Source organism: Malaclemys terrapin, chromosome 6 (genome assembly GCF_027887155.1).
Source record: "Malaclemys terrapin pileata isolate rMalTer1 chromosome 6, rMalTer1.hap1, whole genome shotgun sequence".
Lineage (NCBI taxonomy): Eukaryota > Metazoa > Chordata > Testudines > Emydidae > Malaclemys > Malaclemys terrapin.
Genome location: NC_071510.1, coordinates 14,954,066 through 14,967,187, shown reverse-complemented (window position 1 = coordinate 14,967,187; position 13,122 = coordinate 14,954,066). Strand labels below are relative to the sequence as shown.

General features: G+C 48.9%; 1 long non-coding RNA gene across 1 annotated transcript; it reads right to left on the bottom strand.

Annotated features, from left to right (window-relative positions):
- Positions 1 to 3,013: 3,013 nt before the first annotated feature.
- On the bottom strand, positions 3,014 to 12,669 carry LOC128838787 (uncharacterized). Its single transcript, XR_008445275.1, has 3 exons — positions 12,484 to 12,669; positions 8,785 to 8,839; positions 3,014 to 6,014 (listed from the first exon to the last, which is right to left on the bottom strand). It is a non-coding gene; the product is annotated as an uncharacterized LOC128838787 (long non-coding RNA).
- Between the last annotated feature and the right edge of the window lie 453 nt (positions 12,670 to 13,122).

Here is a 13,122-nt window from a genome sequence, read left to right as displayed (position 1 = left end):
CAGCCACAGAATATCAGGGTACACTTATGTAACCCTTCTGCCAGTTGAAGTTTGCAGCAACAAGGGACGGGTTCAATATCTAGGGGTTCCTTTTCAACAATACAAAACCGACTTGAGCCCCCACCCAGTAACTGGGACAATTACGTACCACCCCTGTACTTCCCTTTTCACAAGCACAGAGTCTGAGTGTAAAAAATAAACTTTTAATAAAAGGAGGGAAGTAACCCAACATTAATTTGGGAAAACTCTGCAAGTAGGATTAATAAACATAAAACCATGAGCAAAAGACCCACCCCAAAGTATGTTGGGCAGTATCCTTTTGCCAAAGGTTCTTAAGGCCAGCACCAAAAGTTCCTTTAATGTGCCCCTCCCTTCTCCACACCCCACTCACAGTTGTTGTTCTTGGTCAGTGCAGACCCAAAGTTCAGAGGTGCATCTGCAGAGTTCACCTCCCACCCTAGCTGGGGGAGGGGAGGCAGGGCAGGATGGGAGAAGAAAGCACCTTGCTCGCTCTGCTGTCCAGGTGCTTGCTTGCCACTCCTCTCTGCTGGCCACTCACCCCACTCCTCTTCACCAAGATGTCTTCAGGTCCCACCACTTAACACAGCTTTCAGTGATTTCAGCTCCCAGTGATTTCAGCTGTTAGTGGGGGAGCCTCATTGCTAATGCACACTGGGCAATCTTTTGCATCAGAGACCCTGTCCCAAAGCAGGCCTAATGCTTAGACCTGATTATCAGTGATTTCATCTTTGTGGTGTGTAACAAGACCCTCAGTTGACTCTTAATCAGCTCTGTTATTACACAGTGAAGAAAGGAAAGGTCAAATGGTATCTAGGACACTTAGGGAGGGCCCACACCACCAGGCACAAATCCCTGTCCCTACCCTCTCTAAACTCACTGGGTTTTGGCCTCGCAAGTACAGTTTAGTTGAGGATAAATCCCTCAATCCGGGTATGCCAAGCACAGTTCTGCTGCCCTTGCTTCACACTACAAGGATAACAACCCTTTATTACCCCTGCCCCAGTAATAAAGAGACTTGTGATCCAGCACCAGCCAAAAGTGATAATTTGGGCAAAGCAGTCCTATCATGCTGAGCACCTAGGCAGAGGGTGTGTCCCCATGCAAACAAGGTGAGCTGCTAAAGTCCTCTTCCCCAGCTCATCACTAGGTGTCAGGGGAGAGCTCATTCAGACCCTGCTTACACTTCTTCTATAGGCTTGCATATTCATATGTATTAACGACCGTTAGCTCATTCTCAGATCTGTTATTTCTGGCTTAACCTGTTATTTCCATGTTCTTTGTGGTATACCTATTAAGTTTAAAGAGGGCATGAACTTGGGTAGCCATCAGTGCCCAAGGTCTAACTTGCTTTAACTCATCCTCACTTATCTAGGCTAAAGGTTCCGAACATATGTATGCTAACTTTATGCTTTAGTTCAACACACAGGATGTGCCCTGTAGGTTCCTTGTGTTATGGCCAAAAATACTCTAGTACAAATCTATAGATCTATTATAACAAAACAGATAAACCCATAAGAAGAGATATATAAACAAGTAGGCTAGCCCTATGTGCTGTATTATAAAACTTGTGTGTGAGAGAGAATGCATTGATCTAGGAAGAGAGGGCTGTAGGAAGAACACATAGGGAAGTAATACAGACAAAAACATTAAGGTAGACACTTGAAAGTCAGTGGGGCAAGCTGTTGTCTTCAATAATCCTGGTTCTAAGAGACTGTAACCTTTGTTTAGACAGACCTGGGAGATGCCAGAGCAAAGGGCTATAAACCTCATGGAATACAAGTCAGCAGGCTTCAAGAACTGCCCATTATAACTCCAACATTCGCATAAATGATGGGCATTCCTGTTGTCTTATTTGCCTAAGAGAGGGGTGCATAACACAGCATTGCTCTGCATGTTGCTCATTCTTGAAAATAACTCTCAATAGGAAGGTGAGAAATTGTTTCTGCTGGAGAAGTCCATGCAGCATCCCACCTCTACTACTTCAGAGAAACCTGGAGCAGGTCAATCTCATCCTGCTTCAGCACCAACTAGATGTGGCTCAACTTCTAGCTCTCAAGCTGCCTCCTCTCACAGACTGCACTCTTCTATCACTTCAGTAACATCAAAGAGGGAGAAAAGAGCATCACTCCAGGGGAGGTTGAAGATGTGTCTTTGGAGTTCAGAAGAGGCTTCTATTACCATTACTTCCTTCTAAAACAGTGGTCACCAACCCGTCAATCGCGATCATCTGGTCGATCCTGGAGCCTCTGCCAGTCTATCACAATCTCCAGGCCGCTAAAAGTCGGGCAGTATGATGGGGCTCAGGCAGGCTGCCTGCCTGGGAACCGGCCAATGGGAGCTGCGGGGGTGGCGCTTGCGGGCAGTGCACAGAGACCTGCTGCCCCCCTACCCCAGGTACCGCAGAGACATGCCAGCAGCCAGCTGCTTCCGGGAGCGGCCTGGGGCCTTGGCAGGCAGGCAGGCAGCCTGCCTGAGCCCCCTGTGGTAAGCACCTCCCGGCCAGAGCCTGCACCTCACACCCCCTCCTGCACCCCAACCCCCTGCCCCAGCCCGGAGCCCCCTCCTGCACCCAAACTCCCTCCCAGAGCTTGTACACCTCACTTCTGCACCCCAACTCCCGCCCCCGGCTCAGCCAATGCACACCCCACAGTTGAGAATGTTACACTGATTTGTGACAATCCCTGAAGGATTTTGGATCTATAAACCACAAATACTAATAAAAAGTAAAATTCATGAAACGTCCAATGGATTCTATGAGATTAGGTGCAGTGTGACCATATGACTCCTGCACCCAAACTCCCTCCCAGAGCTTGCACCCCTCACTCCTGCATCCCAACCCCCTGCCCCAGGCTCAGCCCACAGCCCCCTCCCACACTCTGAACCCCTCGGTCCCAGCCCAGAGCCTGCAACCCCTCCTGCACCCCAACCCCCTGCCCCAGACTGGTGAAAGGGAGTGAGGGTGCGGGAGAGCAAGCAACGGAGGGAGCGGGGAATGGCGCAAAGAGGGAGGAAAGCAAATCTTGCCCACTCTGTCAAGAGCACCACATCTTTGGAACTGGTGCATATGTAACCCACACACCTTCTTGGTGTGGTGTTCTGTTCCATCTAGTGGCACTGAGATCACTCAGAAAGAGATTAATGAGTCTGCTCTACAGCCTTAGCTAACAGCCAGATGGCTTTTAGCTCATGCAGTAGTAGAAGCTCGTGCACTAAGCTCCAGAGGTCCCAGGTTCGATCCCACCTGCTGACGACCGGAATCTGTCGGTGTTACACATATGCCACCCACCTGTTCAATCTACAAAACACCCTAGCAGCTCAACTCAGCAGGGATTTTTTCAAGTATCATGAATGGTATCTAATGACAGTCCATAACATCTTCCTGAGATGGAGGGTTGCTATCAGCGATTCTATTTGCTATATGCCTCAAAAACAACAAATACAGGATGTTTTGCTCCAGTGGATGTGCAAGCGTGGGTTCACTGACAGACACTGTTCTCCTTTTACTGGTACCAGGACTGTTCTATGCCTTCCCAGTGATCCCAGTGTTCTCAGAAAACTGAAGCAGGGCGTCTGTCTTGTGATCATGATAAACTCACTATGGACCAGACAGTTTTGATTCTCCAACCCAATGGAACTGTCAGCCTATCTGCAAATCACCCTCCTGCTTTAGTCTGCCAGAATCCAGGCAAGATTCTACACCTGGACCCTGCATCATTACACCTCACAGCCTTAAAGCTGGTTGGATGACTTGAACTTCCCTTATATCAACAGCCATCACCTAACTAGCTCTTCAGAAGGGCCATGCTGCAGTATTTAAGCCCATTTTGTGCAAACTAGATAGGGTCTTGGTTTTAAGGCATGATTTATAGGAATGCAAGAGGAGGTCCCTGGCATTAATGAAGGCAGAAGCTTCTCTAAGCATAGCAGGTTGGTGGAAAGTAACCATAAAATCAAGAGTGGGAGGAAACCAAAGGTACAATTAGGAGAAAGGACTGAGACAGACATAAAAAGCAATGGAGAAGGAGGAAGAAATGAAAAGAAGAGAATGGTGCAGAATCTTGCAGGCAAGGATTCAACTTGAATTTAAATGTAAAATAATAGAGGAGTGGCATATCTGGTAAAGGAACATGGACTGGCTACAGAGCTTGCTTATACAGACCACGTGTTCATCAGAGGATCCTTTACTGCTCTGTCAGGTATGGCTTTGATTCGTTTAAATAAGGTGTTTTACACACAGCATCACCTAGTGGCTGAACAGTACAATACAGTTTAGCATTCCATTACATCTCCCCCTTTAAGTTCTACATTCTTGCCATTTACACTCATGCTATCTTTGAAGTTCTGTACATATAAGTCTGTTAAGTGTCTCTGAATAGTACTGGTTTTCCAATTACATAACCTGAATGTGTAACAGCTTGGACATCTGGTTATCTATTAGTTGCAAAGATTGAATGTGATCAATTTGGAGTTGTCGTCTTCTTGTTCTGCATCTGCTATCTGTAAAGTTTCTCAGTTTATTGTTCTTTCTGAGGAACTGTAGCTGTCAATTGTTTTTTTGCTGAACCCTCCACTGTCAGTGCTGATCACATATGGTCACAGTGCTGAATTCTTTTTCTTTACCACAACTGGAGTTGTCCATCTTTTTTTCCTCCAGCCAATTTGACGTGAACATGGTCACCAGGTTATAGACCCAGCATTTCTTTAACTGAGTGACATCTGTTGTAAAAGTGTTAATAAGCTCTTTTAGCCTTTTTAACAAAATTTGGCTACTCTCTTCGTGTCTAGCCACTTTGGAGATAGAGCTTCTGTTCCAACTTGGGAAAACCACTCAGATTATGTTCCAATCAGGAGTTGTGCTGGTTTATATCCAGTAGCTGCTACTGATGTTGATCTGTAACTCAGAAGAGCAAGGAATGAATCTTCCTGATGCAAGACTTTCTTGGCTGTCTATATAGCTTTCTCAGCCTCTCCAGTCACTTGTGAATAACGTGGACTGTAATAATATGATCACAATCATATTTCATTTAGAATTAAATTCTGCTGCAGTGAATTGTAGTTCATTGTCCATTGCTAGTTGTTCTGGAATATCAAAATGAACAAAAGTGCACTTCAGTTTCTCAATAACCCTGCAATGCAGGGCTTTGGAGCTGTGCTCCGGCTCCACTCCAGCTCCAGGCAAAAACCTGCAGCTCCACTGCTCCGGAGCTGCTCCGCGCTCCAGCTCCGGGCTCCACGCCAAAGCCCTGCTGCAATATGATGTCTTTCATGTACATTATTTCTATATACCTGGAAAAATAGCCCACTACGACCAGGTAATGATGTCTTCTGAATCACGTAAATCTGTGGTTAGTTTCTGTCTTCCAAGGTCTCTCTGGTTAAGAGCGTTTGTACACTGTAGATTTATACTAGATGTTTTTTCAAGAATCCAAAATCCTCCACAAATTCTTTCATCCTTCCCACTATGCCAATCGTGGCTGTCACACTGTGGCTGAGAAAGCTGTTTATCTTTGATCACATACAAAGACAAAAGGTAGGCATTCAGAATGTAGGTTGCTTCTGTGGTGAACTGGCCCATACAATTCAGAACTGCCAGAGGTAACTTCAGCTCTGGGAGGGGTTGAAGGTGATTGTAACTCCCTTCTGAGAGGACTGTGCCATAAGCTCATAAGTCAATTTTAAAGTCAATAGTCTTGCCATCAATATTCAGTTTCACTCTCCAGGCAGTCTCCATGTTATCACAAGTGATAGATCCCAGAAACAATGGCTCTTGATTGTTTGTAATATGAGTCAACTCCCTGACTGCTTTGATATGGCTAACAGCTACAAAATGATCATATTTCATGCAGTTATTACCACCACGTGCTTCTGGCTGACATGCATCATCTCTTGGGATCTGACTTTTTCCACATCTTGTGCACGTAGGCTGGAATTTGTCCCTCTTATCCTGGGAGTTCTCTCTCTCTCTCCCCTTGCCTGAAGGGTTTTATGATAAACTGTAAACAGACACTTGTGTTAAAAGTTCTCAGCTAGTTTCAAGTCTTTCAAGTTTGTCGGGTTGCTCTAGGTTTTGCTATTTCACCAGCTCAGAATGCTTTGCTCTGTCTAGCTGTAGCTAGAGTTAAATTTCTTTTCAATTGTAGCTACTGTGAAAAGTTTGTGTGTGTTAACCCAGTAACCAACCTCTCTGATATTTTCATGTTTTGCATTCTTAAAAATCAGTTTCCAGCCAATATGCATCCGAAGAAGTGGGCTGTAGTCCACGAAAGCTTATGCTCTAATAAATTTGTTAGTTTCTAAGGTGCCACAAGTACTCCTGTTCTTTTTGCGGATACAGACTAACACGGCTGCTACTCTGAAACCTTTCCAGCCAATGTATGCAGAGCTGTTATAAAACATTGATTAAACATTTTCCCCTGGTTCTTGAATTCTCTGGTGAAAATATGCGCTTTCATAAATCACATTCCTCTGAGGTATAAAGCATGCATCACATAGTCAGAACTTTCAAAGTCATCTTTGTGACTGTCTTCAGTAAAGTAAAAGGATTTAAAGATATGTTCTGCTGGCTTCCCCGTAGCATAAATTAAAGAAGATACCTGTATATCATCAGTTTCCTTGTGGCGCTTGGTAGCAATGCAAGATCTTGCAAATATTGTTTCCAGTTAGTTCATTCTGAAGGTTTGTCCAAGTTGAAGGCCTCTGGGGGGAATGGAGGGTGGCATATTGATGAGATCCTGCAACCTTTGTTGCTTTGTTCCTTCAGTTTCTATTCTTAGTTTACTCTTTCCACAATGTCATGTTCCTGTACCAGATATGGACTTGCTTATATACACCATAAGATCTTTCAGTGCCCTGTCAGTTATGAGTGAGGTTCCTTTAAATAAGGTATTTTATACACATCGCCACCTAGTGGCCAAACAGTATAATACAGTTTAGTATTCCATTACAAAGAGGATCAATGAGGGGGCAGATATGGTAGGAGTAGCAGAAGAAAGATGATCCTACCACAAACATTTTGGATTAACTGTAGAAGCAAAAAGTGTAATGCATGGAGGCTGCAGTAATTGAGATGAAATGTAATCAAAGTTCTGTTTAAGAAATGAAATGTCTCATGTCCTATCTCAGGATGGGAGAGTGCTGGAAACCATTGTACTATAGCTAGGATGAAAACAATTTCATAAGACACTATGTTTAGAGGCAATATTAAAAGGGGGAGTAGGCATGAGTTGCACAACACAAGATGCTTCCAGGTGTCCTTGCTGTTATGCAGAGATGAGATTTTAAAAAGAAAAAAATAATTTATCTGCATTTATTTTCTAACTTGTTTTAGGAAGGTAGTTACTATATCAATTACATGTTTTACTCCTCCAATCCACTCTCCCACCCCCAGAATATGGCTAATGGGCCTATCAAAAAACTGCCCCACCATCCTCAGATTTTGATTCAGTCTGGCTCTTATCCTCTCTGCATTTGGATCAGGCACTCTCCTCTTCCTTGCATGATGGTCATTGAAACTACAGGTTTCAGAGTAGCAGCCGTGTTAGTCTGTATCCGCAAAAAGAACAGGAGTACTTGTGGCACCTTAGAGACTAACAAATTTATTTGAGCATAAGCTTTCGTGGGCTACAGCCCACTTCATCGGATGCATAGAATGGAACATATAGAAGAAGATATATACATAAAGAGAACATGAAAAAGTGGAAGTAGCCATACCAACTGTAAGAGGCTAATTAATTAAGATGAGCTATTATCAGCAGGAGAAAAAAAACTTGTAGTGATAATCAAGATGGCCCATTTTAGACAGCTGACAAGAAGGTGTGAGGATACTTAACATGGGGGAATAGATTCAATATGTGTAATAACCCAGCCACTCCCAGTCTCTATTCAAACCCAAGTTAATGGTATCTAGTTTGCATATTAATTCAAGCTCAGCAGTTTCTCATTGGAGTCTGTTTCTGAAGCTTTTCTGTTGCAAAATTGCCACCTTTAAGTCTGTTACTGAGTGACCCGAGAGGTTGAAGTGTTCTCCTACCGTTTTTTGAATGTTATGATTCCTGATGTCAGATTTGTGTCCATTTATTCTTTTACATAGTGACTGTCTGGTTTGGCCAATGTACATGGCAGAGGGGCATTGCTGGCACATGATGGCATATATCACATTGGTAAACTACAGGAAAAGGCAGCTGCCTACTCTCCGTTCTAGTGCCCGGCTGGGTCCCAGCCTGCAGCAGCCCATAGCTGCAACTGCATTGAAAGTCCTGCTCAGCCCCAGCTTGGAGCATGCCTAGTGTGGAAATAATATTTGGAATTTAATTGCTAAAACCTAAGAAGTTTCTATTGAGCATGTGCAAACTGCAAATTTTCAAAGGCTAATAACTTGGCTAAATTTCAACAGTTTTTCACAGGGATGACAAAAGGCACATCCTTGATAAAAAGGGCCCCTGCCGAATTTCAAGTCTCTTTTAAAGAAAGAGTGGCACTAGAGACTGTTGAAGAAAATATCACAAGAAATTTTTCACATTGATAGAATAATTTATTCTTTCCCCAAGTCTCAGTCTCAGAAATAAGAATTGTTTTGGCTGAAATTTTCAAAAAAAGTCAGTCTGAAGCAAACAGCTGGCATGGAAAATATCAATCCAAACAGTTAAAGTCTGGCAAACTTATAATCTACTTTAAAAAAAGTCTTATAATGGGATGTATCAGGCAACCTTAAGTAATATTGCTGTCAGCCCCACCTATAATGTTTACTGTAAAAAAAAAATTCACCTGAGACTTTTTTGCAAAGGTCTTCTGGAACATGAGGTATTTCTTGGGGCAAAACCTGAATTTGTGGCAAGATACAGCATTTTAGTACGAGAGCGACTATGCCAAGCTAGATTTTCAGCTATCTAAAATTCAGTTATATTAGCATAAGGCTTTGTTCTGCTCTGAAAAGTGACAGTAAAATGGTATCTCGTAGTGGTCATCACTGAAGCACCGTGCAGTCAGGGAGGAGGCAGCACTGGGCACCGAACAAAGTGTAGCAAGTTTGGGACAAGGTGCGTACATCCACAAGGGCTCCAAGTAGACAAATAGTTATGCTGGAGTGTAGCACTTGTCTTCAGCAGAGATTCCCTGTCATCATTTCAGTACAACAGAACAAGGGAAGCTTGCAAGCAAAAGCTAAGATATTTACAAAATGGAAGCAGGCTGATTCTGTCTCCTTTCCATCTCCCATTGTTTTCTGTGTCCTTTCTGCCTCTGTTCCCCCACAATTTTCCCTGCCCAGTCACTTTCTTTGCTGGCAGAGCATGCTACTGACATAGTAGAAGAGTGACAGATTCACCAGGGGAAACAGAGAAGGCAGAAGAATAAAGTACATAATTTGCCCGCAATGTCTCTGCAACACAGAGGTTCCCCTGATGGTCAGCATGGGAAGCTCCAGGAGTATACCTGAAACCTGGCTGAATACATAATGATCCTGAAAGGCTATATAGCATAGATAGAGCCCTACCATTTTGGTCAATTTCATGGTCATGGGATTTGTAAATTTAATTATTTTAGATATTTAAATCTGAAATTTCACAATGTTATAACTGTAGGGGTCCTGACCCAGAAGGGGTTGTGGGCTAGTCACAAGGTTATTATAAGGGGGGGGATCTTGGTATTGCTACCCTTCCTTAGTACTGCTGTTGGTGGCAACGCTGCTTTCAGAGCTGGGCGGCCAGAGAGCAGCGGCTGCTGGCAAGGAGCCCAGCTCTAAACAGCACCACCACCACCAGCGGTGCAGAAGTAAGGATGGCATGGTATGTTGTTGCTACCCTTACTTCTGCACTGCTGCCTTCAGAGCTTGACCCTCTGCTAGCCGCCGCCATTCTCCAGCTGCCCAGCTCTGAAGGCAGCAGCTCAGAAGTAAGGGTGGCATGGTATGGTATTGTCACCCTTACTTCTGCGCTGCTGTTGGCAGGGCTCTGCCTTCAGAGCTGGGTTCCTGGGCAGCAGCCACCGCTCTCTAGCCACCCAGCTCTGAAGGCAGTGCAGAAGTAAGGGTGGCATACCCTGACCCCCTACGCCTTGTAACACCCCTCTCCCCAACCCCTTTTGGGTCAGGACCCCCAGTTTCAGAAACACTGGTCTGGTCTCCCCCATGAAATCTGTATAGTATAGGCTAAAAATACAAAAAAGACCAGATTTCACAGTCCATGACACATTTTTCACAGCCTTGAATTTGGTAGGGCCCTAAGCACAAGTGTGAAAAGGCTGGTAAACACAACTGTCATGGAAGATGACAAACTCCTGTCAGCCCTGTGCCCTATGCCTTTAGTGCAGAGGTGGGCAAACTACGGCCTGCAGGCTGAGCTACCTGCCGGGCAGACTAGACCCCACTACCCCCATCCCCCGCAGCCACGCAGGCAGCACTCTGGGTGGCAGGGCTGCGTGCTCCTGCAGGGCAGCGTGGCAGGCTCTGGGCAGCCAGACATGCTTCTCTGAGCGGCATGGTAAGGGGGCTGGGGCCGGGGGTTGGATATGGGGCAGAGGGTCCTGGGGAGCAGTCAGGGGACAGGGAGCAGGGGGGTTGGCTGGGGTCCCGGGGGATGGTTAGGGGCTAGGGGCGGAGGTTCTGGGGGAGGGGCAGTTAGGGGATGAGAAACGGGGGGGGGGGGTTGGATAAATGTGGGAGTCCTGGGGGCCTGTCGGGGACAGGGATCAGGGAGGGTTGGATAGGTGCGGAAGTCCCGGAGGGCCTGTCAGGGGGCAGGGGTGTGGAGAGGGGTTGGGGCAGTCAGGGAACAGGGAGCAAGGGGGGTGGATAGGGGCTGGGGTCCTGAGGGGAGCTGTTAGGGGCAGGGGGGCCTGGAGGGGGCTGTCAGGAGACAGGAGGGTTGGCTGGGGTCCCGGGGGATGGTTAGGGGCTAGGGGTCCCGGGGGGTCAGTCGGGGACAAGGAGCAGGGGGGTTGGATAGGCGTGGGAATCCCACAGGGCCTGTCAGAGAGCGGGGATGTGGATAGGGGTTGGAGCAGTCAGGGGACAGGGAGCAGGGGGGGTTGGGTGGGTCAGGGGTTCTGAGGGGGGCAGTCAGGGGGCGGGAAGTGGGAGGGGGTGGATAGGGGGCAGGGGCCAGGCTGTTTGGGAGAGGCACAGCCTACCCGGCCCTCCATACAGTTTTGCAACCTCGATGTGGCCCTCGGGCCAAAAAATTTGCCCACCTCTGCTCTAGAAGCAAGAAGTGACTATTTCCCAAAGCACCAAAAAGCAAAGACTCCCCAGCCTGCTTCTCTGTTTATCTACACAGGCCCTTGACTCTTTAGTTACACCACACAACTAATACTCACATCACCAATCATTCCCCCCCTGCTCCCAGATACCCCCCACTTCCCCTGCTCCTCCCAGATACTCCCCCACTGCCCCCCACTTCCCCTGCTCCTCCCAAATACCTCCCACTGCCCCCACACTTCCCCTGCTCCTCCTAGATACCCCCACTGCCCCCATACTTCCCCTGCTTCTCCCAGATACCCCCCACTGCCTAGGGTTACCATATTTCCACAAGCAAAAAAAGAGATGACTGGGGGGGGAGGAGCCCCACTCTAGCCCCGCCCTGCCCCACCCCCATCCACTCCCCACCCCCTGATTGCCCCCCTCAGAACCCTGAAACCCCCCCCCCCCGCTCCTTGTCCCCTGACTGCTCCCTCCTGGGACCCCTGCCACTAACTGCCCCCTAGGACCCTACCCCCTATCTAAGCCGCCCTGCTTCTTGTCCCAACTGCCCCCTCCTGAGAACCCCCCCACCCTCACTGTCCCCCTACGACCCTACCAGTCCCCTGACTGCCCCGACCTTATCCACACCCCCACCCCATATTCACACCCCCGCCCCCAGACAGACCCCCGGGACTCCCATGCCCTATCCAACTGCTCCCCGCCCCCTGACAGGACCCCCAGAACTCCTGACCCATCCAACCCCCTCTGCTCCCTGCCTGCCTCGACCCCTCTCCACACCCCTGCCCCCCTGACAGCCCCCCCCAGAACCCCAGAGCCATCTACCCCCCCTGCTCCCTGTCTGTCCCAATCCTTCTCCACACCCCTGCCCCCCTGACAGCCCCCCGGCAAACTCCACCCCGCTCCCTGTCCCCTGACCAGGGCCGGCTTTAAAGAGCCCAGGAGCTCCATCCGGAGCTCCGAAAGGGGTTGCAGGGCTTGGGGCCAGGCCGGAGATGCTCAGCCAGGGTTGGGCTGGCGCGCTCAGCCAGAACCGGGGCCGGTGCTGCTGGGGCCCGAGCCAGGCCGGAGCCGGAGCTGCTGGGGCCCAAGCCAGGGGTGCTCGGCCGGAACCGGGGCCGCCGCCCTGGGGTCCGAGCCGGGCCGGAGCCGCTGCGGCCGCCGGGCGCCACTCGGCCCGGGCTGGAGTGAGCCGCTCGGCCACGGCCGGACTGGGCCGCGCCTCCCCAGAGCTCTCCTCCTTGCGCCCCGCCCCCGCCGCCCCAGCTTACCTGCTGCTGCTTCCCACCTGGCCCTGCTTCTTTTCAGACTTCCCAGGAGCGTTCAGGGGTGGGGAGGAGGGGGAAGGGGGAAGACAGCTGCGGGGCTAGACAGAGTGGTAAGGCTGCAGGGGATGGGGGGAACCGGGAAGGGGCTTTGACTGCCTCTTTTCTGTCTATAAATAGCCAACCGGGGGGGGGAAATCTCAGACATTTTTAGATTTTTAAAAATCCCCCCCCCCGGATGGCTATTTATAGACCGAAAAGCCGGACATGTCCAGGGAAATCCAGACATATGGTAGCCCTACCACTGCCCCCACACTTCCCCGGCTCCTCCCAAATACCCGCCACTGCTCCCCCACTTCCCCGGCTCCTCCCAGATACCCCCCACTGCCCCTGCTCCTCCCAGATACCCCCCACTGCCCCCACACTTCCCCTGCTCCTCCCAGATACCCGCCACTGCCCCCATACTTCCCCTGCTCCTCCCAGATACCCGCCACTGCTCCCCCACTTCCCCGGCTCCTCCCAGATACCCCCCACTACCCCTGCTCCTCCCAGATACCCCCCACTGCCCCCACACTTCCCCTGCTCCTCCCAGATACCCCCCACTACCCCCACACTTCCCCTGCTCCTCCCAGATACCCCCCACTG